The sequence below is a fragment of the Vulpes lagopus genome, chromosome 8, assembly GCF_018345385.1.
Source record: "Vulpes lagopus strain Blue_001 chromosome 8, ASM1834538v1, whole genome shotgun sequence".
Lineage (NCBI taxonomy): Eukaryota > Metazoa > Chordata > Mammalia > Carnivora > Canidae > Vulpes > Vulpes lagopus.
In genome coordinates this window covers 65,022,189-65,046,858 of record NC_054831.1, presented here as the reverse complement: position 1 = coordinate 65,046,858, position 24,670 = coordinate 65,022,189, and the positions used below count along the sequence as shown (strand labels likewise).

The 24,670-nt window shown below is 37.5% G+C and overlaps 1 protein-coding gene across 2 annotated transcripts in view; it reads right to left on the bottom strand.

Annotated features, from left to right (window-relative positions):
• The window catches only part of KIAA1217 (KIAA1217 ortholog), a 464,836-nt gene that overhangs the window by 413,389 nt on the left and 26,777 nt on the right, over nt 1-24,670 (bottom strand). Inside the window, exon 1 of one of the 2 annotated variants that reach the window (XM_041765782.1) lies at nt 19,563-19,702. The exons of the other annotated variant lie outside the window; for it this stretch is intronic. The gene's annotated coding sequence lies outside the window, so the exon portion shown is untranslated. Of the gene's footprint in view, nt 1-19,562; nt 19,703-24,670 lie in introns of those variants that run through there. 2 annotated transcript variants of the gene reach the window in all.

Below are 24,670 nucleotides of genomic sequence, written 5' to 3'. Positions count from 1 at the left end.
CTAATACTATAAGAACATAAGTAGAATGCTTCAATTGCCTGTCTGAAAGAACAAGGTATTCCAAAGACCATTTATATACCGAAAGTGCACCTATTAAGTTCATGTGCTATCTAAAAATAATTTTTATTTATCCATTAAGTCAAGTATACTTGGTTAACCTAGTTTAGATCACTATGCAAAGTTGGAAGAAATTAAAATGTTGCCTCTTTTAGAATCTTAAAATTGAGATGAGCTTTTCTTCCCAATTATGGTTAATTAGTGAGTTTTTATTGTAACAGTAAATCACAGGGAAAGCTTCTAGTTTCATGGGTGGTCGATGCAGATTCTAATCAGGATTGCTGACCTAAAGCTGGAGGAAGGATTGGCTGCTTCTGGAAGGCCCCATTAATGACTTAGGTAAACAGATGTGCCACTGAGCAATACTAGGCATGCCAAGGACAGACTGTCCCTTCTTCCTCCTCCATCCTCTTAAATAAAACTGAGGATAAACATTGACCAAGGAAGACCAGATGAACAACCAAACAGCTTATGGTATGAGAGTCTGAAGGGGCCTGCTCAGCCAGCAGCCAAGACTAGTAAAATGAACCTGTTTTCATCTTCCACTCTGCTAAAATTTCGCCAGATCTGACACACAAGAAGCCTTAAATGAAAATCTGAAAGGGAAAGAAGTCTTGGAAATCAGGATATTTCATTAGGGACCTTTTAGTTTTAAGTAATAGGAATCCACTCACAATTTTTTAAGCTAAAAGGAGAGTTTACAGGATGTGGGGGTATTGGCATTCAAGACACAGGCAATAAGCATTGAAGGGCCACATGATGGTGTGGACTCAGTGGCCTTACTCATTTGTCTGTCCCTACTCCATCTCTTTGCATGTCTCTTGTTTTCTCCCTATAAACTTCTTGCTCCGATTCCCTATGTACTGAGCCAAACTGGGATGCACCAGAATGTTCTGGTTTGAGTACCAACAGAAACTTCCTACCATCTCTCAGATCCAATTCTCACTTTTTGGAAGAGAGTATCTGTTATATGAGCATTTCATTAGAGTTGGGCCATCTAGAGCCTGGCTTTGCAGAGCAAATATTGCTACAGGGAGCCATGTCTGTGGGTATTGGGGATATAGATGTGGCCGTGCCACCGTCTCAAATGTTATCTACAACCTGGGTCAGGGGTGGCACTCCTCTTTGCAAATGACTGATTTTCCAGTTACAGAAAAATTTCTGTCATGGAATAGGTAATTTATTATCCAAGATTGACCATAGATCTTCTACAGGAAGCTTGTGTCCCTATTTCAAAGAACTGGGAATAATTAGATACCTTATTTACATTTAAATAGGTTTGTCTTATTTCCTTTTAATGACTATATATATATATATATATATATATATATATATATATTCCATTTATTTTCTAAGAAAGATAGAAATTGTGATCCTGCTCATACAGAGAGAAAATGATAAGAGGTGGCCATTTGATAAACAGTGTGCCAGGACAGCTTAACGGTGTGGACAGAAAGTGCCCAAACCAACTCTGGTGCTCAGAGTTGCCTCATGGCCCTATTATAGCTTCACATATTCTCTGTGGGAGTGAGGGTGACTGTGTTCTGCCACTGACCCTCTACTCCAAACCTCACGGTTACACATCACAGAATATCTCCTCTGCTTTCAGTGTTTTGTTTTGTTTTGTTTTTACTCACGTATCTTTCACAGTTGTCATTCCCCACAGTCCCTGTACATCATGGACACTTGACAAATGCTTTCATGAGCCAATTCATTAGTGGAAGGGTGAGTGGGCTAACATAACTCTCCAGTGTGCTTCATATGCAAGAGGAACCCAAAATGTCGTGGCACTGACTTTCATGGAATAAAAAAGCTGAGGAAGTAAATTTAGAAAGCAATTAGCTACTGTATCCCTGAACTTTGTAAGAGAAAATTTAGGTTCAGAGAGGTGAGTGGTCACTCAGCTAGTCAGACGAAACACTGAGATTAGAGTCCAAGCACTTGCTCATACATCAGCATCACTGGTGAATGTCCAATACGAAAATTCTCACTTGAGAGAGAAATAATGCCGTCTAAAGTGAATGGATTTGCTGCAGAGAAATCCTAGAAAGTTATTGGTCTAAGTTAAAGCTGTATAGTCAGCAGATTTCCCATTTGATTGCTCATTCCTTCTCGAGACGCCATGACTTCTCAGGGTCCCCAGAACACCACTCCATTTGGGCTTTTGTCATAGTGGCCAGCCTCAAACCCTAAGACCTATTCAAATCCTTGGGCCACATCTTCCGTAAATGCCTTTCCCGCCCCTTAACTCTCCTAGTACTTTACTGAAGTTTATCTGAATCTTCTTTATTAGTTTTTAAAAACATTTTATTTCTTTATTAATGAGAGACACAGAGTGAGAGGCAGAGACATAGGCAGAGGGAGAAGCAGGCTCCCTCTGGGGAGGGGCTCCCTGAGGGGAGCCTGATGCGGAACTCGATCCCAGGACTCTGGGGATCATGCCCTGAGGTAAAGACAGCTGTTCAACCACTGAGCCACCTAGGTGTCCTTGAATCTTCTTTAAATCATATTTTTATGATTTAAATAGTTTTTAAATAGTGGTTTTAGTTTATTAGGCCTGAGAGTATAATAGCATCCTTTTCGTTTAAAAATCTCTGAACACACAAGAAGTCAAGTCTCTCTACTTCTTTTTCTAGGATTATCTTAGTGTAGTAAAGAGAAGAGACTTTTATTTAACAGTATTGGTCAGGGGACATCCATACAGAGGAGGGTATGGATGCTGGAGCCAGAGGCCCCTGAGTTTGGGTTAAAATTCTCTGGTTCTGATACCTTTAGATAAGACATTTAACTTTTCGAAGCTTCAGTTGTAGAGCAGATTGTTTTGGGGATGGAAAGAGCTGCTCTGTGCACATGGAAGCAAATATTCCTAGAATGGTCAGGAGGCAGAAATAGTTCCCTAAGAGAGAAAAAGAGAGGATTTGCCTATCATCATCCCAAAGTTCTTGGACCTTCGGTTCCAGAAACACAAGGATGAGCTGGCTGGGCTCCAGGAAGAAGCTCAGAAAAATCCCTAGGGCAGGTGCTATTTCTTCATGGCCACAATTTAAATGTATCTCTGTATATGTTAGCCACACCAACTAATGAGGCAACCCTATGTTCCTACTCTGCTTAATATCAGTAACTTCTGTAAGTAGGATGCTGGGTGTTCAGGATTAAACATGGTGTAATTACTCAGTATCACTCTTCAGATAAGCTCAGCAGGAAAATTAGCATGTGGCCTGGTATTGACTCACGGGCCAGCCATGCTAGTCTGGAGTGACTGATGGATAGCATAAGCTGGCTACCAATCTCTGTCTCAGGTCTGGATGACACAGGTACATGGATAAGGTCCCATTCACTGCTCATCTCACATTCCAGGGCCCTTCTTCCCACAGGCAGTTCCCCAAGGAAAATGTCTCTTGGAAGAACAGCATTCCCATGCTTCTCTTAGAAGCTAAACCATTTTTAGTAATGACTTCTGAGAATATGTTTTAAAAATTAAGGTGGCTCAGAGGTTGAGCCTTTGCCTTTGGTTCAGGTCATGATCCAGGTCCAATCCTGGGATTGATTCCCACATCAGGCTCCCACAGGGAGCCTGTTTCTCCCTCTGCCTATTTCTCTACCTCTGTGTCTCTCATGAATAAACAAATAAAATCTTTTAAAAATAATTAATGTTTGTTAATAAGCATAGTAATGAGAATGGATGGAATGCCTTAAGATTTGGGACAGAACCAAATTTTCAGATCACTAGGGAAACCGTGAAAGAGACATTAATATGAACATAAAATAATCAGATTGAGGATCTATGTCATTCAATAAATATAAATAATATATCTCTGACTGAAATGTATTGCCATTGTGACAATTAAGGAGAAGAGGAAGAAACTAGACAAGGTAAGTTCAAAATAAGTTGTAAAAATGTTGGTAACATATCTTCTTACCAGAGGCAAAAATCCTAGGAAACATGCAGTGGTGGCATTAGAAGACCAGTAGGGAAGAGGCAGAGAGGCTCCAAGCCTTTCCCCTCCTTAAGCTTTGGTGCCCTTGGATTATCTCCCACATAAAACAACAACAACAAACAGTCCTTAAAGAGTTGTAACAATCATTTGCACAAGGCATAAAGAGCAGTAATAATTTGGAATGACATGTCATCCAAGATGACATGTGTTTTAGCAGGAGGACTGCCTCAATCAAGTGCCTACTTTGAAATTTCAGGCTGTGCTCAGCACATGAAGAACATGGTGTGTTAGGAGGAGAGGAAGGACATTCTCAGCTTCCTTGGGCCCACAGGAGGGACAGGCAGCTCAGAGACAGCAGAGGTGGAAGTAAGTGCACAGTGTTGCTGGAGAGGCAGTGCAGGAGATGAAATGAGAATTTCAGATAATATGAACAGAAAGAAAAAAAGACATTAGGGCTCAAAGAAATGTCATATGACCTGCCTCTCCATGCTCTTCTCTTTCTTACTTGGTTTCTTTGACATTTTTTTTTTAATGTGACAAAAACCGAGTTTGTTACTGACAGGCTGTTTTGGAGAACTGTATGAAGAGAGAGGAGAAATCAGAGAGGAATGTGGTAATGGAGGAAAATATAGACAGAAAATGAAAATTAAAAACCAGAAGCATTTGTAAAAATCTGGGTTTTTTTAAGAAAAAGATTTTAATTATTTATTTGAGATACAGTGAGAGAGAGAGCCTGAGTGGTGGGGAGCAGTGGAGGGAGAGGGAGAAGCAGGCTCTCCACTGAACAGGGAAGCTCCATCCCAAGATCCTGGGATCATGGCCTGAGCTGAATGCAGATGCTTAACTGACTGAACCACTCAGGGGCACTGAAAATCTGTTCTTTCAAAAAACAACCTGAAACTCTCCTTCATAGGGAAAGTCCACCTATTCTGATATGCTGAAATCTTGGTGTTTTTCGTTCCGTTACAGTATACCATCTATCCCAGTACACCATCTACCTGAGAGTAGAAAGAAGCAGGAAAATCCACATAATTCTACCTGTGTTCTCAATCACTATTCCCTTTCTTTTTTCTTTTTTTTTTTTTTAAGATTTTATTTTATTTATTCATGAGAGACACACAGAGAGAGGCTGAGATGTAGGCAGAGGGAGAAGCAGGCTCCCTGCAGGGAGCCCCTTGTGGGACTGGATTCCAGGGACCCTGGGATCCCCAACCTGAGCTGAAGGCAGACACTCAACCCCTGAGCCACCCAGGTGCCTCAGTCTCCATCCCCTTTCTTGAAACTCCTACCAAAATGCCTTGATAGTGTAAATTTGATCGTGTGACTCTCTACTCAATATTCCTCCAAAGTCTTGTTGGATTATCAGTGATTTCAGCATGGTTTAGGCCTCTGACATGGTGGCTGCTCACTAATGATCCTTGCCATTTGACATAATGACTCTTGAAATTAATTTGACTGCGTTTGTCAGGCACACACCCTGCCTTTTTATGGTTCCTATTAAGGCAAAACACAATTGAGAACAACCTGAGTTTAAACTTCTAAATAGTATAGGACATCTGGGTGGCTCAACAGTTAAGCATCTGTCTTCAGCTCAGGGCATGATCCCGGGGTCCCAGGATCAAGTCCTGCATCGGGCTCCCCATAGGGAGCCTGCTTCTCCCTCTGCCTATGTCTCTGTCTCTCTCTGTGTTTCTCTCATGAATAAATAAGTAAAATCTTAAAAAAATACTTCTAAATAGTAGCACAAAAATGATCATGTGATTATTTTTATGTTTACCTTATACACTTAGAAAAGAACATTATTTCTTCTTTCCTGAATAATTGACCAAGCTTCCATTTAGCTTCTGCATTAAATCAGTGCTTTCCAAGATACCTCTCCTCTGGAATTGGGTTTTTATTATTAAAACATGATGCACTTTCCCTTTTTGGTTTTTCCATAATATTCATAAAAAATAATACTGAGGAAGTCCTTTGTAATCAAGGATTCTGAAGACTCACTTAAAAGGTTGTGAAATAATAAGCAAAGTAATATCCTATTATTTTTTCATTTTCCAAATGTATTTTTCTCATCTCTCTTCTTTTTCTCCCTCTGTGACATATGCCCCATTACTTCCTCAACACTCGCCATATTTTTTTCCTACTTTCTGACAATGATGGCCAATAATGCCTTTTCGGGGTCATTGTTGCAGTCATAGTTCATGTTTATTGTCATCTGGTAACTGATGGCATTTAGTTAAGTGTTCAGCACGGTGCAAATATACTCTTCATCTTATGTAAGTCCACACCAGGCTGGACTTGATTTTTCACTCACCATTTGGCATTATAAGATCAATGGAGCAGAAATGAGACGTCCTAAAACATGCTTTCAAAATCAGAAATCATTAAGTATTCAATATTAAGTTATAAAAACAGAGGTAAAAATATTAACCCACTTCTCTCTCTTTCTTTGCTGATTTCACTGAGCATTTAAGGCTCTAACCTGGAGAAATACTAAGCTTATCTGAGTATAAGTGGGAAGAGGAAAGCTAGCCCTAGGATAGCCAATGTTAAGTGCCTTAAGTTTAGCTGGATAAAGTTAAATATGTAAATAAACCAGTTAGTGCAAAAGTACTTCTCAAACCATTATATTTTCCCCAATGAAGGTTTTATAAACACAACTTACATTATTTTGTCCATCCTGATTCACTCATACAGAAGAGGATTATATATCTATTTGCATAGATTTTAGATTTTCTAGCTATTTAAATAGATAACTGGAAAAGAAACAAATTTTATATAATCTTCAGTAATTAAGGATTGTCAACTGAGGGAAGTTCTAATTCCCTAGATGATGGCACAATGTTCCTTTTAATTGGACTCACTAGGCATGCTAGCAGACACAGTGATTTATTTAGTAGATAGAGTACCTACTTCTTGAATACTCAGGAAATGATAATGGAGAAACCTTAAAAATAGTTACTATACTATACTATACTATAATGTCATCCAAGCAACATGAGTGAGTCCTATAAGACACACTTTCAGTGGTACATATACAGTTGTCCCTTCTTATCTGCAGTGTTTCTCTCTATGGTTTCAGTTACCTGTGGTCAGCTGTGGTCCAAAAGCAGATGGCTTTCCTTCTGACAATATGTAGCCTGACACTATATCAACCATTTATGTGATTTGATTTCATCACAGAGGCATTTTATCATCTCACATCATCACAAGAAGAAGGGTGAGTACAGTACAATAAGATATTTTGAAAGAGAGACCACATTCACATAACTTTTATCATAGTATCTTGTTAGAATTGTTCTATTTATTACTGGTTGTTGTTAATCTCTTACTGTGACTAATTGATAATTAAACTTTATCATAGGTATGTATGTATAGGAGAAAACATAATACATATAGGGTTTGGTACTATCTATAGTTTTAGGTGTCCACTGGAGGGTTCTTGGGATATATCCCCCGTGGATAAGGGCGGACAACTGTACATGCTCTAAATATCAAACAATGATCTCCTAGAATTCTATTTTCTAATGCCCACTTGAATATAATTCTCTAAATAATTATTCATTTTTCTTCAACCTTTCTCTCCACTCTTAATAAGCAAATGGAAGTGAGTTGAACATTTTCAGCAAAAATTGAATGAATGAAAAAAATTGAATGGATGAGCATGGATATTCCTCCCTTTCCCCATTGGAAAATAGGTAACAGCTATTAAACTTCACGTTGAGAGTTTTAACTTTTGTGTTTTTGGTTGGTTTAAGAAGTAAAACGTGGCTATAAAACTTAGACTTCTCAAATGTATTTGGCACAACTATAGCAAGAATTGGTAACTGATTTACATAATCCATAGACATGTCTACAGAGTTCAAATCAAACTTGATGAAGTGTTATATACCAATCTATCAAACTGTTTGTTTGATCACAACCCTCCATATGGCCATAAAAATTGGATAATTATTTATTGTTATTATATGTTTAGGTATAAGGTTTTTTTGTTTGAATTTTTTTTTCAGTGTATCTTGGGAATTACTGGGCTTCCTGACTTCAGGTATTAATGCTTTTTTATCAATTCTGGAATATTCTCAGCCATTGTCTTTTCAAATAATACCTCTCTCAGTGTTTGTATGGTCTCCTTCTGGACATCCAGTTAGACTTACATTAGATCTTCTCACTCTCCTATTTATGTCTTTTAACCTCTCTTTTGTATTTTCCATCACTTTGTCTCTCAGGATCCATCACGTTGTCCTAAAATTATTAGGAATTTTTAAAAGTCTATCTTGCAGTTTACCAGTAAACTCTTCATTGTATCTACTTCACCATTTAGCAAATACATTGAGTTTTTCCCTTTAGTTATTATATTTTTCATCTCTAGAAAATCTATTGTTCAAATATTACAGAGTTTGTTAGAATCTGTTCTGTTCTTTCTTTATATTTTTAAAAGATTTATTTGAGAGAGAGAAAGAGGCAGAACATAAACAGGAGGGGTGGGAGAGAGAGAAGCAAGCTTCCCACTGAGGACCCTGGGATCATGACCTGGGCCAAAGGCAGAAGCTTAACCAATGAAGCCACCCAGGCACCCTAAATCTGTTATTTGAATATATATAATGCTTTTATTTCATATTCTGCATCTAAGAATTCTAATTTTGGCAGTTTACATAGATCTCATTCTGTGATTCTTTGCCTTTGCTGACTTTTGTCCATGGCCACTTGTTTCCCTGTGTATGTAGTCATTTTTTACTGTGAGCTCATGTTTTGGACTTTAATCTGAGGGAATTCTTAGAAGCCTGTTTATAAAATACATTCTTTGTAAGAAGATTTTTGTCTTCTGTCAAGCAGGAAGCCAGTGACACTGATGATCTGGGACCATTAAGTAATATTTTTGGCTTTTTTCCCCCTACTCCACGATGATATGACTTTAAGCCCCAAGATCATGTGAGAGAAGATATGAGGTTAGACATTTTCAGGATATTCATTTTATTCTTCTCCCCCTAGAGCTGAGGTTGAGTCAAAAGCTTTCTTCAAGATGCAGGGCCTTCTTTTTGTCAGCCACTGAAGATACTACCTTTGCTGAAGGCAGAGAGCTTTAACGACTATCACTCTTCTTGCCATCGGAAGTCACTTCTCCACTAAGTGTATCTATTAAAATTCCCTAGACCACAAAGAATTGACAAAGACCACTATACAAATCATGATTCTTACTTTCACTTATTCCTTTTTGTTGAAGCTTTCTTGCTTGGCTGTGTGTGTGTGTGTGTGTGTGTGTGTGTGTGTGTGTGTATTTTGCCCCAGGGGAATTCCTTTAATTTACTGTCAAATCAACTAGGCATTTCAAAAGATATATATAATTTTTTTAAATCTAGTGGGTTTTTTTGTTTTGTTTTTTTTTGGCTTTACTCTCCTGGGAGGGTATTCTCTGAACATCTATTATGTTGCTGACAATTCTTCTAGTTATAGCTATTTAAAAACCTTGTGAAATAACTTTAATAAACAGGGCACAAATAGAATAGATCTGAGGTTCTCCTACTGTATTATCTTTAAATATTTAAGATGCTTCTTCATGAATCTCTACGAATGTAAATAGAAGTTTCATCATAAAAAATTCACATTATGTTTTGCTAGAAATTGAAGTAACAAATTAGTACTCACCTTCTGAGAAAGTAGTTCTTAATCAAAACCAGACAACTCCATTCTCAGGGATACATGAAGGATAGCCAAACAAACACTAATAAACTATATAAAATGATTATGTGATGCAAATATTAAATTACAAATAAGAACCAAAGGATTTTTAATGCCTCTTAATATCTCCCCATTTTTCAGACGTTTTTCTGCACCTCGAGTAGGAGGGGTTACTCCAAGTGATATGCAATAGGCTTTTGTGGATACCTGAAGCTCATATTGAACATGGTAGGAAACATTTTAATTTTGAAAATTCAGTTAAACATGATGTTATATTAAATAAATGTTATGGGCTAGATTACAAGACTTGCATCATTTTAAATAGGAAAGCTTTAAAACAAAATTCATACTTGGAGTGTTTGCAACTACAGAAAGGGCATGAATGTATTTATTTATTTCTGTTGGGAGGGAGTGCTTCTAATACTCTGCACTGGAGTTTTAATAGAAAGTTCTCAAACTGATGTATACATGCGTTAAGATTTTGGCCATTTGTCTGGTTCCATTTTAACCCTTGAATGTTGTAGTGTCCCAGGGTTTTCAGACATAAGCCATATTCTCTTTTCTATACCTTCCATCATACCATCTCCCGAGGATTTAATCCAGTCCTATGGCTTTACATAGCATTTATAACTAGTGAACTACCTGTTTGTAATTGGTAGCCTCCATCTTGACTTAATCTTCAGATCCACATTTCTAATTTCCTATCTGAATACTTAATAGCTGGATGACATTCACATCCCAAACAGACCTTTTGATTTTCTTACTTCCCAGAACCTGCTCCTGCCTTGCTTCCCATTACTCTGTATCACTTCGGGTTGTTTAATTTTTGTTCTAGAACCCACATTAATAGGTAAGCCCCATGGAACCACAGCTTTCATCTACCATGGCTGATTAGAGCCTAGAAGTTGTTTCAGCTTGCTTAGAGCATAGAACAACACCTGACACATGGTAGGGGCCAATAACTACTCATTGAAGGAATGAAAAAATGAACAGCTTTTTCTCTTTTGTTATCATTCCTAATAGACCTCACCCTAACTCTACCTCTTTTTCATCAGCTTTCTGTTACCTCATCAACACTGTTCTGCTTTGTCATTTCCTAAATGCAACAAGATCTTTTATGATGTTTCCTCTCCTCCTGTTCAACCCGGTAAACTTGCATTACTTGGGGCAAATAGTCTGCTTCCTTTCTATGTACTCATACAATTTTGTACATAAATCATTTGGAAAATTATATTTAGAGATCCAGATAATCAGCATATCTCACTCAATGTAAAACCCTCCTCAAGGACAAGGACCATGTTTAACTTAATTTTTTTTAACTTTCTAGTATTTAGCACAATGCCAGATACAAAGTAGATGGTCACTGAGTTTTTGGTGGGGGTGGAGGTCAGTAAGTGATGGTAGCAATTATATTTCCAGAAAACAACCTAATCACCACAATCAAGTATTACATTGGCTCAAAAAAGTCAATCTAATGTATATTTAACTTATATTTGAATAGAACTTCTTAAGTCTACTAATTTAAGAATAATAAATATATATAATAGGCAACATACCAGTATATTATATATATTCATAATGTATATGATAAACTATCAGATATAAACATAATATTCTATAGTTTGAATAAATAATTGCTTAAAAATGAATTTCCTTAAAAATGTAGCTCGTGTAATGTATTTATAAATATGAATTGTTAAGAAATACAAAACATAACAACAAATATCTGTATCCGATGGATATATTTGACTGATGTTTCTGGTTATGAGAAGAGATTTTTTTAAAAAAAATATTATTCATGAGAGACACAGAGAGAGAGAGAGAGAGACAGAGAGAGAGAGGCAGAGGCACAGGCAGAGAGAGAAGCGGGCTCCATGCAGGGAGCCCGACGTGGGATTCGATCCCGGGTCTCCAGGATTGCGCCCTGAGCCGAAGGCGGTGCTAAACCGTTGAGCCACCTGGGCTGCCCGAGAAGAGATTCTTTACCTATCTGTGGTGTTCTCCAGTTATGGAGATCTCCTGCTTTTGGTAATGTCATCATACATTTTGGAAACATGTGATTTAAGATTAACCTTAACCCATTTGAATTTTTTCCCCTCTTGGGGACAAAACCACAGAGGTAGAGTTTTTGACGTAATTTAAGACCCTGGAGATCATGGACTCAAGAAACCATAATAGTTAACCTGGTAGAGCAGCATTATTAAGAAGAAGGTTTTTCTTCTGTCTAGATTTTCAAATTCCCAGACATTTATCCTTCCCTTATCCGGCCATGAGTTAAGAAGGCTGGTATGATGTGATTTTAGAAGAGGTAAGTAGTCTTCTAGACAGCCAGATAGGTAGAGGGGCTTATGGTAGTTTGCTCCTAAATGGCCACGATTAATGAAACTATTCTTAAGAACATATATAGCGGGATCTCTGGGTGGCGCAGCGGTTTGGCGCCTGCCTTTGGCCCAGGGCGCGATCCTGGAGACCCGGGATCGAATCCCACATCGGGCTCCCGGTGCGTGGAGCCCGCTCTCCCTCTGCCTGTGTCTCTGCCTCTCTCTCTCTCTGTGACTATCATAAATAAATAAAAAATTAAAAAAAAAACATATATAGCATATAATGATATATGGACATGATTTATTTGCTTGGGAGAATTATAATATTCCCAAATAAAAAGGTAACCACACATTGTTCATCAATACTAATTCTGATTATCTTTCAAGTAGCCAAATTCTGATTGTTTAAATGAATTCAACAGAAGTATTTTGAAGATAAGGCTACCCATTATACTGAAAACTTGAAGTTGGAAGCAATATACACAGAGAAGTAAAAATCCGAGTATGGGAATGAAAGTTTAAGTAGTTCAGGCAGTAAAATATTCCACTGAGGTTGGCAAAATTCCTCACCTGTGATTGTATACAATCTCTTAAGCTCTTTATAGAGGAAAGTTTTCCCTGGCACACAGATATAAATTTTGGAAGGTACTGAATAATACAGATTTTAGAAAAATATTTGTACAAATAGAGTTTGTTACTTTAGCTTTCAACTCTAGTTAAAGGAGAAACAGAAAACCATTTTATGATCTTTTAACTTTATTGAGCTAAGAAATATGTTCCTTTATCAGGACCATTAGAGATAAGCAACCAAAAGCAAAATTCTGTATTATAAACACAGTAAGAGATACTATTCACAATTTTTCAGCATTAAATGAGCCCTGATTGTAAGTTAGTTACAAAGATAAAATCTGATAAACAATCAGCACAACCAGTGAGTTGTGACTGCACTACGCACTGCCCAGTGATTTTGAACTTGGCATAGGCAAGTAAAAACAGAGTAGTAGGAGTGTAGGTAGCACAGTACAGGAGACACTATATATCAGAGGACAGAAGGAGTCCATGTCAAGGAAGTGAACATTTCAAGGGAAATCTGAAGGTGTTCTAGCCATTTTTGCCTTTCTGCTTAAGATATATGGTAAGATAAAAATCACCAAGTTAGAAGACATTGGCTCAAGATGGTGCATCCCTAGTCTTGATCAAAAGAAGTAACTAGACTTTTTCCATATGTATCAAAAGAGAGAGATAAATGAGGTGATCTTTAAGTTTTTATCCCACTCTAAAATTCTAAGACTATGAATTCTCTTTTTCCTCAGCAGCCCATGCTTCTCTGATGCAGGTGCATTTAAGTTTTCAGCAGACTTGTGAGTTATTGACCTCTATAGACTAAATGGACTATGTCAGAGTAACTGAAAATGCACAGATTAGTTCAGAGAAATCCCCGGATTAATTTAAAGGGGTAATCTCATACTCCTTTCCCAACACCCTAAATTTTAACAGAATCCGGTAGGCAATATGAGAAATATGAGAACACGTGTTACTTATATTTCTTACTGCTCATTTACCAATAGGTAGAAGACAAACATAGACAAAATTAATAAAGGAAAATAAGGAGAACTCCAGAAATAAATGTTAATTTTTAATATTCATACAGTCATAGCTCATATCATATCTAGGTGGAGAAAATTCCCATTAAGTACCAGTATGCAGCATTAAGTAGGTTTCATTTTTATTTGTAAAACAACTTCCTGGGTAAGCCATGGGAGTTTCAGGAAGAGGATGAAGAGAGATTTATTGGTCTATACTGACGTGTCATGCATGACTCTGGACTAACTGGTAGCAACAATGAGCCAAAGCTATGAATTCAATAACTATAAGCATAATTTACCATTGCTATATTAAATACTATGCCCTTTATCTTAGCTCTCCTCAAAAATGAATGGATTGGTCAGAGGCAGTCAGATAAAGTAAAGTGCATGATTAGTACAAATCCACTGCTGCCTCTGGAAAATATTACACAAAGTACAGACCCTACCAATGAGTATTGACTATTTACTGGTATCATCAACTTGTTACATGGAAAAGTAGTATAGTGAGTACACCTTTTAGAGGCTCTGCCTAACTATAGCCACAATAACCTAAGGCTATAATGTCACTGCACTCAGCAGTAGTATCCAGAATGAATCTGCACCCTACTATAGAGAAAACATACTTTTTATGCTCTGGTTATTAATATTTTCTACTTATAGCCAGGGACAACTGAGTTCCAGGTATTCACAATCTCAATCAACCTGTAGGATGGCAAATAAGACATATGTGATATTACCCTTGTGCATAAAGAATAATTTAAAGCATGCATCAAGGGTTTACTGTGAAATTTTCCTGGGGTAGGTACATATATGATATTTTTGAGAGAGTAAGTTTTTACCTCCCACAGTGATTGAAGGTAAATAGAGACTCCACTGTGCTTAACTTAGACTATCCACACAGAACATGTGCTCTTGAAAGCGCTGGATACACACTAAGTCATTAATCCTCACCACTACTCCCTGCCATAAAGCATGTATTATTATTCTTTAATGGTTAATGAAACTCAGTCAAGAGGGATAATGGCCTTGCTCAAGGCCACAGAGGGATCCTGTGTTAGAGAAGAATGAGACTTGACTTATTTTTGGCCTACAGGCTTGTACTTGGACCACCAGGTCATGTGTGATGCAAGAGCCTTTCTTGAATTGTATGCAGAGTTTTTGTGTTTCTGGTGTGTGTGTGTGTGTGTGTGTGTGTGTGTGTATGTGTGTGCTGTGACACTCAAGTCTGTAGGCATGAGTATACATAGTAGAACTGCAAGGTCTTCCATTCATGTATCCTTTCATTTCTCACTATTAGAAAAATATTTACCATATTGTGATAAATTTTTTAACTGTAATTTGTTCTTTTCCCTTTTCATTTGTTGAAGAAACAGAAATCTGGGACAACACGTAAAAAGGCTGAAACCAGAAAAGCACATTCTGAACTACAGAATGTCACCAGTTTTTTTTCCTGGAGATCAGACTGTCCAATCACAAGGTTTTAATTATATTAACCTTTTTTATATTAACTTTTTTGATGGACAAATTGTTTTCTTTATAGAAAGGTGCTTTAGCATAGTGGTTAAGGGTGCCAGGTCAGGAATAAATATTTCCAGAAACTAGAGTTCTCTTCTACCTTTTTCTGTCTTCATGATGTTGAGCAAATAACTGAGGCTTCTTGTCTCAGTTTCCTCATCTAAAAGAGGGAAAGTAATAGTACTCCATCATAGGATTGCTGTTAGGATTGTACAAGAAAAGACAATACATTTATTGTGCTTAGAAGTGTGCTGGGCATGGAGGTCCGGGTGCACAGTCAGTTTAGGATCTGACTCTTGGTTTTGGTACCAGTGGTGATCTCAAGGTCATGAGATCACACCCTGTGTCCACGCCCAGCATAGAGTCTGCTTGAGACTCTCTCTCTCTCTCTCTCCCTCTGCCCCTCTCCCCTGCTATCCCCCCCCAAAAATAAATAAATTTATAAATAATAAATTAATTATAAAAAAAGGAGTGTACTGGGCACACAGGAAGAGCTCAGATATCATTGCCATCAACATCTATATTTTCAAGCTAAGCTACTGGTCAATGTTCATGTATACTTCTTTAAAAAATGTTTTTTCTTTATTTAGAACAATAGTTAAGAGGCCAAATAAGTAAGTAAATAAAATCGAGACAAAAGAATTTTGCAGAAATATACCTCAAGTAGAATTCAGGAGAACAGAGAAATCCCAGGAAGAAATGCCACATTCTCAAATGACTTATACCCTCATCCTGAATAAAATTGTTGACACATATCAACACATTCTTCAATATTCTTTCATTTGGTGAGTTTTCATCATAAGGAGAGCATTTCATGGGTGAAAATTACTGAACATTGCTGTCCTAACATTTATTGACTGCCAGTGTCTTTGGTTCTAGAGCTAGTCTAGACCATTGACTCGGAATGGAAAGCACACCATTACAGGGGTGTGGCTGCATCATTAAACATGAGTGTATGGTACCATCAAGTATAACTGTAACAGGTAAATAAAACACACAGATCCACTGCTTATAGACAGAAGAATGACACCATGTGTTTCGGTCTTAAAATAATCAGTGCAAGAAAAGCTTCTTGGAAATTAAAAATATCATGATGATCAAAATTAGAAGACTTGGAAGATAAGGTTAAGAAAATCTAGATAGCATAAAAAGACAGAGCTAGGGCAGCCCGGGTGGCTCAGCGGTTTAGTGCTGCCTTCAGCCCAGGGCCTGATCCTGGAGACCTGGGATCAAGTCCCATGTCGGGCTCCCTGCATGGAGCCTGCTTCTCCTTGTGCCTGTGCCTGTGCCTCTTTCTCTCTCTCTCTTTCTCTTTCTGTATGTCTTTCATGAATAAATGAATAAAATCTTAAAAAAAAGACAGAGCTAAAAAAATAAGGAAAAGACAAGGATCAAAAAATTGATGCAGTAAATTCAATAGCCAACTCATAGGAGTACTGTAATGAGAAAATCTGAGCAAATACAGAAGAGGGGATTATCAAAGAATTAATAAAAAAAAAGAATTCACAAAACAGAAGCCACTATTCTTTAAATTAAAAGTGCCCATCCAAGTATTCAGTCAAAATAAATGGGAAAGACCCACACTTTAAGATGAAATTTCAGAATATCAAGGATAAAGAGGATATCCTCAAAGCTTCAAGAAAGAAAGGAAAAGTCACCTACAAAGGAATGTGTGAATGTGTGAACAACATGGGACTTCTCATCAACACTTCTAGATCCCAAAAGGTAATGGAGAAAGGCCTTTAATGTTATGAGGGAAAGATTATTTTCTGTCTAAAAATCTATCCTATTCCAGCTATCACTGAAATGCAAAAACATGAACAAAAACAAAGAGAATCAAGATATTTGCTGGACATGTAAAAATTCAGAAGGCTTACTTCCCATTTTTCTCTTCTTAGGAAGTTTCTTGGGGATGTGCTTCAGCCAAATGAAGAAGTAATCTAAGACATGAGAAATCCATCAGGAAAGAGGAGGGCAGGAGGACTAAAGGATACAGAGAGAAGTACCTGAAAGGAAAGGGAGTTCTGGGAATATGATCATATCTATACTGTCCTTGGGAGAATCCAAAGCGCTGAGAAGGGAAAGACTGTAAGAGAAATGATTACAGCACACTTGTTTGGCTTACCAATAACAATATGAGGTCTCCTTAGCTATACACTTTATTGATTTTCAACTCATAGAATTAGTAGGTAAACCATGGAAGATTGAAATATGTTAACCAAAAAGTAACTACCATTAACCTTTTTAATATGTAAACAAAAGTACAGATAAAATTTAAGAGGAGGGAGACATGGAAAAGCAGTGAAGGGAAATATCACTGCATCAATTTAGGAAATAAACTAAATGAGGGACAAACTTTAAAAAGCTTAAAATTACCATAATATACTTATATAACTAAACAAATTATACAAGGGGGGATAAACGCATGTCAGATACATAAGAAACTACACAGACTAAACTAAACTCTGTGGACCTGATAAAATAAGCATTCTAAAGAACCAACCCTTAGATCGTAATGTGATGGGCAAGAACCCACACAAGCTCAACACAAGCCTAGGATGGCATTACTGTTGTTTGGATTTCTTGATCTTAATGACAACCACCTTAAATAAAAACCTAATACAACACAGGGCTATCCTATAGAGTTTTTGTCCTGTTCTCCAATAATGGAAGGTTTCTATTGGTACTACGTGATATGAGGTGTGGCTATGAAAAAGAGAATTCTGATTAAAACAAGTATTAAAAATGTTAATAAAATACATATTCTGATGAGTGTTATCTTTCAAAATGATCCAGTCTTGCTGCCGATTTTAAAACTTTGGTGGTAGAGCTCTCCTTTTGGATAGCCTGAATCCTCTCAGGGAGATGCAAAGAAAAACACCACCACGTTATTTTATAATCTGCTCCCAGTTCATTTTTTTTTTTACAAAAATATGTATTATCTATATCGACCTTGCAACTCAATAATCATCCTTGGTTTCAAACGACTTTTCACTAACCCCCCAAACAAATTTGTTTTCAGAGAAACACTTATTTTCACCCACTAAGTCTAATCAAAGGTACCCTCACAGGTTGTCAAAAGAAGGTATTTTGAAAAATCTTTGGAATAGCATCTAGCTTGGATTGTTTGTCTTAAAAGTCCCTCCCTGAGCATAACTTTTTCAGATGCAGATGTATACATCTTTAAATGTCTGAATACTTCTCAATTTGAGGTGGCTGGAATTCCTTTTTTTAGAAGATTTTTTTTACAAAAATTTAGAAGAATTTTTTACATTCCTTTTTTACACATATTAACCTCAAAGAGAACTTTCCTTTTAAGTAACCAAAATTCACTCTACTGAGCAACTATCATCAATACTTCTCCAGTCTTTCTGTGTTCACTATATGTGTCTTATACAAAGTATTTTGGTCAATAAAATAGTTACTGTACAAGCATTCTATTGATCAGGGCGGATAGAATAATAATAATCCAAGTTAAGAAAAGAATTGAAATTTCCAGACAGAAATTTGCATCTTTGAACTAGTACATGGCACAAAAATATATCTTTGCATATTCATTTGTAATAATTTTTAATAGAGAGGAGGTCAGGATTAAAATCATAAAATAAACTGATTTTTTTCTCTAAAGTAGAAATTTTCAGTTATAAGAATGAGAATATAAAGCAATTTTTTATTATACTATAAAATCATACTGTCAAAAATTACACTTTTGATAGAGAGCTCAAAATGTAATTAAAAAATAACTACTATAAATGTTGCTTAGTTTTTAATATGTAGTCCTTGATATAATGGAGAAAACAATTTTTCTACTTTGAGCTATGGTCTTATTGCCCTCTGTGACTTTGGACCCTAGGATAATAAAAGTTTGGTTACCACATGTCTCAATTCCAGGTCAAATATTCAACAGTATTCTTGCTAAGTAGATACACCACTCAGAAAGCTCACTTAATTGCTCCAGGTAACAAAGCTAGCAGAGATTTTTGTCATGCTTGGCAGGGAATCACATCGTTAGATTTCAGACACAAGCTCATTTTAAAAAGACACTGCAAAAAATTAAGCATGCAAAAATTCTCTGGCCAGTTAATGATGTAGGTTTAGGACATGTCTCTTCTTTTTTGGTTGCTTTTCATATAGCCAAGCAATAAAAAAGAAACTTCATAGGAGTATAACTGAATTATGAGAGACTCTATCACACAACCAAGAATAAAATGTCATTCTCAAAAAAAATTGAAAACACTCAGTTTTTCTTTTATCATTCCTTAATTAATGAAGGAAAGTTCTATCACCTTCATCTTCCACATTATTGGTTATGTTAGCAACACACTCCAGGATTTTAGAAAATGTCATACTCACACAATCGGACAAGTTTTTGAAACCGTAAAAAGTCTCCCTCATTTAAGTTATCTGGCAGTATTATTAAGAAAGAAGTTTCCAAGTATAAGCTGACAAAAGCAGCCAATTTAAAACATTACCTTTATGTGGTGAAGCCTTCCGCTGAGCAGGAGTGGCTGCCGTTTGCACCTGCTGCTGTTTGACCAAATTTCCTTCATTTCCAGTTCTCAAAATCTTCTCACCTACACTGATTTTTTTCTGTTTGCTGTTCAAATCGTCCCTTCGAGGTGATGGCTGCTTAGAAGCTGCATTAGCAAAGAAAGGTCTAGCCAAGCGGGAAGGTTTGGACATTTTAAAGAGCAGAAAAAACAACAATAAAAAGAACCAACCCCAGAATATTACCTGCTGGGGCAGCAGATTCTAAACATTCCTTTGAGCTTCACTCTTCAACTGCCACAATTACGGCAGAAAGTGCAGCTGTATGGAAAGTGCTGGGCTGCCGCTGGATTTCTTTTAAACAAAAGGCATCATGCAGCCACATAACCCCATTTACTAGACCTGTGGAATGTAAATGTGTATTTTGAAGACCCTGGTGACAGTTTTGCAATGGTAAATGCTTCAACTCAGAGTGAACGGCAGATGCTAGAATATGCAATGTAAAAGACACACACACACACACACACATACGGAACTTCCAAGCATGCACAGACTAGACACCGGACAGACAGCCTAGGAGTGGGAAATGAATGTAAATATTACCCCACCTATTCAGGTACAATATACAAAAATGCACCAGATGTGCAATTGAAATTACCGTGGAGAGCATACTGCATTCAGTTTCCAGGCATTAGTTCAAGCAAAAATTTCCTCGCCTTAGTACATTCCTATATCATATTCCCGAAGTTGACCATGTAGTGAATGCCCACCTACATGATTACTTCTCCTGCTGTTTATAGAACACGATGGAAAAGAAGGAAACAGAAGAATATAATTTCCATACCTGTTTGGGCTACCATGGGGTACCTACTGATTGATAAGAAGAGTTGAGTGTTCTGGTGACATTGGACATGAGTGTATGTGTGGGAGTTGTGTGCGTGTGTGTGTGGTGAGGTGGAGGAGTCTGGGAAGGAAGTATAAATTATTTTTCTTTTTTAAAAAAGATTTATTTATTTATTTTAGAGAGAGAGTGCGTGTAAGAGGAGGGGCATAGGGGAAAGGAGAGAGAATCTCCAGCAGACTCTTCGCTGAGCTCAAGGCCCAATGTGAGGCTCAATCTCAAGACCCTGAGGTCATGACCTGAGCAGAAATCAAGAGTCTGACACCTAACCCACTGTGCCGCCCAGGTGCCCCATAAATTATTTTACTTTTTAAAGAGCTTAGACTTTATTCTAATGAACAAATGAATATCTGTAATTACCATGCTTTCTAAAAAACTGATAGTGATATAAAAATAAAGTGTTCAAGAGGTCATATTTTTCTAGGCTGAAGAATTCCTTCCACCAATTGAACACAGAGCCCGTACCAGGAGCACACAACCCCTTCTCCACTAAGGGTAACCATTTTCCTCTTGGTTTCCTCTGTCAGTGATTTTTATGACTTAGGGTTAACCTATTTCCAACTTCAATTATTTTGTGTTCCCTTAGGGAGAGTCTACACAAACTATCTCTGAACTATAAAAAGGTTCTATGAATATGTGATCATACGACTCCACTCCAAGTGTAAATACCATGCCATTCCCCATTTATAGTTGATAAATGCACAGCTATTTAGCACTTTATCAGAGGCAGAATTATGTGCTGGAAAGAGTATACATTTTGGAATCAATTGGACATGAAGTTACTTCTAAATTCTATATTGAGCTCAGCCTCGGGCAAGTTCTTTCTCATCAATAAGATTGAGACAGTGATTCAACTAAAGTGACAAATCCGCACCTTCTCTGGCACATGATGGTACTCAATAAATGTGAATTTCTTTACCCTGTCCTTCCAAAGATTCACAGTCAGCCACACTTTGCCTTTGAAGCTAGATGATTGGTATCTTTCCAATGCCAACACCTTGCTGTTGCAGACAGAGTGTGTGTTTTCCTAATTTCTATTTTCTTTCCAACCTGCAGGATATCCTTTGGGTGACGGAGAAGATGTATGTGACAATTCACATATAATTAAGGATGTAAAGGCAACAAGTTCCATAAGGACCATAAAGATGCTGCTCAAGAAGAAAACTATAGGCTACTTCAGGGTCCCAGCTCTCCTTGAGATGATGATGATCATTAATAGCAATGGTTAACACTTGCTGTATATTTATTACATACTCAAACTGTTCTAAGTCATTTATCCCTCACAGGCACCCTAAGAGGCAGGTACTATTATTACCCCATTTTACAGATGAATAAACTGAAGTACTCACAGGCTTAGAAACTCACTCAAGATCTCACATACAATTCATACAGAAGCTGGGATTTGAACTCAGTTAATCTGACTGCAGGGTCAGCCCTCTGCTCGAGTAATCAAAAAGTCTGGCTGCAATCCATACCATGCACTGAGTGAGGGTATGCAATGATTGTTCAGTTACCATGGCGCCACCTGGGAAAAGTGCCTCGGCCCTCAGAGGACATGTGCCAAAAGCCAGAATGCATGCCCCCTCACTCTACCCCCCCATCACCCTGTAGCTCCAAGAGCTGGGGATAGGACGTCTGCTTGAGTTCAACATCATGGGGATCATGCTACTCCAGTCTAGAAGCACAGCATCCTGTGTGGGGGAGCAGATGGAAAGGGTAGCAGTCTGGAGGATGTGAGTGAGCAGTTTCACATGGGGCCCACGAGCCCATGCACATCAGTAGAAGAGCTGGACAGTGGCAGCCATGCTCTCCTAAAGATTATAGGTGGCTCAGCCTTGGCTTCACTTGGTCCTCTTGACCTCTCCCATCCCTGCCTCCAGATCTGGCTTTCTGGCCAGGTGTCAAGAAAAACAACTTGGTGAGATCTGTCTGACTTCTAAGCTCTCCCTTTTCGAGTTCCTTAGGATCAGACACCCCAATTTGTTGTGCAACCACAGAAGTCACCTCACCTCTCAAGACCAAATCACCTTGAAGAAAGTGTCATGGTATCTGGCTCTCTTTTTTTTGTTTGGATTTGTTTTGTTTTGTTTTTTCAACAATCAAGGGATACAATCAATATGAAAGCACTTGGACAATTGTAAAATAACACATGAATTAAAGGTCACCATTGGTATGGTTATAAATGACCAATTTTCCTCTTTGTCCTGACTAAACATTGCTGTGGTATCCTAGCAAAATCTACCCATAGCTGTGGTCAGCAAACTTTTTCTGTAAGGGGTCAGCCAGTAAATATTTTCAGTTTTGTGGGCCATATGGTCCTTGTTGCAATTATTCAGTTTTGCTCTCAGAGTGTGAAAGCAGAAATGATTGGGCGAGACTGTGTTCCAATAAAACTTTATTTACGAAAACAGCTGGCCAGAGAAAGTTAGCCATAGTTTGTTGATCCTTGTGCAATAGCAGCAAATTAACCGTTTGTGAATGACGATATCATTCTGATTCCTGTCTCCTTATACAAAACTTGCTGTATGGGTTCCTGGCCTCCCTCTATGTCTAGATGAGCACACTTTGTGGTTTGGCTCCAAAGCAGATGTGAACAATTTCTCAAATTACCTCACTCCACTATTTGGACCTTATATCACATTCAGGGACTCAAGGAGAATCTCAGATGGACTTCACAAACACCCAATATTGGTTCTAACTTAATTATGAAATGCAAGAGGACAGGAGTAGCACCCATCTCTTTGGCTAGCTGGGTTATATCATGTTTTGCCATTTTGTGCCAATAGTTAATGTGCATAGGTTGCCACGTGGGAGGCATGGTTCGAGCGCAAGGCTAACCAAATCTGTACTCTGAACTTTACTTGTAAAGTTTTTCATGCTTCATAGATTCAAGACAAAGCCTTGTAAGTTGAGATTTCTCAATTTCCTGGTTAAATGCTATAAGGATTTCTTGATTTAACAACTCCAATTTCTAAGAATTCTTTAAAAGGCATTTCTTACGAGTCCACTGAAAGTTGCTTTACACCATGATGTCATCCATCTGCACTTCTATATTGTAAAAGAGTCTCAAAATTATAAGACTGTCAGTGCCAAGAAGAACTTCTCTGGTTTTTATTGCAAAACACTCCCATACATAGAAGACTGAATGACTTATCTGAAACAACAGTAGATTTGGAAGCAGTTTGGAAAAGTCGTACAAAAATGTGTTAGACAGCCAGGTTGTGTGACGGAGGCTGGAATTCTGTAGTCACAGAAGGTTTTCCATGTTCTATTTTAAGAGTTGTATCAGCTCTAAGTGCAAGTTAAAATTTTATATTTAAGAGTTGAATCCTGAAGTAAAGAGAAGCCATTTCTTATGAGGCTGGCCTTCAGGGATATTATTGAAGGTGCCACTTAAGGTATACAAGATCCCAGAAACGTAAGACAATCTAAACATCATTCTTATGAGTAGCTTAGTAATAATAGTGTATTCAGATTTACCCACAAGGTTTAAACACTTGTAATTCTAATGAGTAGTACCCTTTACTCACTCCAAATTGTAAACAAGGCAATCCTGATAGAAAACTATTTCCCCTTCCTTTAAAAAGAATTCTAATTAGAACTACGTAGTTCTGAGGAGGAAAACAACAAAGAAAACTGAAGACTTCAAGGAGTGAAGCAGCATCACAATGACTTTTGACAAGTGCATGAGCTTATGAAGTCTCTTGCTATAACATAAAAAAGGTGGCAGGTCTTTGTATAATTTCAAATTACTTTGCTCATGCTCTTAATCATTATGAAACATCCCACATATTGAATTTTCCAGGTTAATAAAAGCCAAATCTCAAAAAAGAAAAAAGTAAGAAGAGTTTTTTTCAGAACTTGTAGGCACTTGTGCAAATATGGAATGACATTTAGCTCAAAAGATGTGTGATGTTTTTCTAAGATACCTTTCTGGTTCCTATAGGTTTTGATTTAGTGGCAGTAGGGGGGTAGAACTAATCATGATGTGAAAGAGCAAAATTGAATTAAATTAACAATGTGCTAAACCTTCTGGGGAAATTCTACATGTTCAATTAGCTTTTAAAAAAATTGTTAACTTTTAATCAAAATATGAAGATAAAATAACATCTTAGTGTTCTGTTCAATTAACTTTTTTAAAAAAGATTTTATTTATTTGAGAGAAAGTGTGTAAGTGGGGGGAGGGGAAGA